This window comes from Anomaloglossus baeobatrachus, chromosome 7 (assembly GCF_048569485.1).
Source record: "Anomaloglossus baeobatrachus isolate aAnoBae1 chromosome 7, aAnoBae1.hap1, whole genome shotgun sequence".
Taxonomy (NCBI): Eukaryota; Metazoa; Chordata; class Amphibia; order Anura; family Aromobatidae; genus Anomaloglossus; species Anomaloglossus baeobatrachus.
The window spans coordinates 53,968,724-53,970,496 of NC_134359.1; positions in this window are offsets into that span (position 1 = coordinate 53,968,724).

Genomic DNA, 1,773 nt, shown 5'->3' on the forward strand with positions numbered 1-1,773 from the left:
TCCTACCACGCTTCAAGCAAGGGATCCTCCCAAACAAAAAGAGTGCAAGGAGGGCGAGCGGACAGCTACCCTCAGAACGGCCTCCTGGAATTCCTGGTTCCACCTAGTTATCACAGTGTCGCCTGGGTATCTCACCGTGACCTCTAAACAGTGAGTAAACACGTTAAAAGACTTCTTGGACTGTGTTTGAGTCATTCTGCGACCTGTGGTCCCACACACTTACACAGGGGCCTGGGGCTTGCCTCACTCTCAGGAGGCTATTACAACTGACTGCACCCACCATCAGCCCCAGGCATCCCTTAACCTGCAGTGGTGGTCCTCACTGACCGCAATTCTGAGAGTGGCGTCACGACAAATCCCAAAACGAAGGTTCCCTACCTGTGACCAGACCGTCTCATCCCGTGGAGTCCCTAAGGGTAATACACTGCTGCACCGCACCTGTAGGGCTTCACAGTAATATTGGTGTTAATCTATGTATAGTGATTTTCAGTAAAAGGGTGGTCATCTGCTGAGATACCCCTATACAGAATCTGACTGGCTACCGGAGGAACCTCCAGTAATACCAGGCCTGGCTTCGGTTGACCGGATTGAACTCCGGAACTCTCACCTGAGCTCCGGAGTGCAACCTGGACTGAACTCGGGTTTGCAGGATTGAACCGCGAGTGCCGACTGATTCCCCGGCGATTGCAGTTCAGTTCATGTCACAGCTGCGGACAGGCTGGGCTAAACTCCGGAGCTCAGGTGAGAGCTTCAGAGTTCGCAGCTCATGAAGTGAACCACAATTGCCGGGGAATCAGTCGGCGCTTGCGGTTCAGTCCTGCAAACCCTGAGTTCAGTCCAGGCTGCACTCCGGAGATCAGGTGAGAGATCCAGAGTTCAATCCAGGTAACCGCAGCCAGGCCTGGTATTACTGGAGGTTCCTCCGGTAGCCAGTCCGATTCTGCCCCTATACCTATGATTAGGCGGTGTCACCTGGTTAGAGGGGCCCACTCAGATGTTTGGGCCCTGTAAGCTATATCCCTAGCTACGATTCTTTTTAGGGCATTTTAGAACTGAGTTCTTGAAGAGAAATGTATTAAATGCGTCAAAGTGCAGACATCAATCAGACATCAGGTTAAAAACATGGCATTGGCTTTACTACTTGAGAGTTGAGGTTACCAACTAAAGTTACATGTTAGTAATAAATAATGTTAGCATAAAATATAAAATAAATACATGGCTCATCTACCTTCTATGTGCCAGTTACTAAATAATGCCAGTATCTTCTTATGTGACGGAATATTTAGCTGTGACTACTGCCTCTTCATCCACTAAGGTTATATCCATTTTGTTGTGACAATTGGAAAAAAAGTCTGAATTTCTAAATTCCGCAGTTATATATTCTATAGAGGGCTTTTTTTTTATAAAGCTCTAGGGTGGCATGTTGGCTCAGTGGTTAGCACTGCAGTCTTGCAGCGCTGGGGTCCTGGGTTCGAATCCCACTAAGGACACCATCTGCAAGGAGTTTGTATGTTCTCCCTGTGTTTGTGTGGGTTTCCTCCCACACTCCAAAGACATACAGAAAGTGAATTTAGATTGTGAACCCCAATGGGGACAGTGTTCCTGATGTATGTAAAGTGCTGCGGAATATGTTAGTGCTATATATAAAAAAGAAAATAAAGAAAAATTTATATTCAATAAATTTACTGTAAACATTTGTTTTATATTCTTCGCCGAGATTCTGTCTGGTATCCGCAATGCACAAATTTGGCTTGGGGAGTTCATGCCTATCTG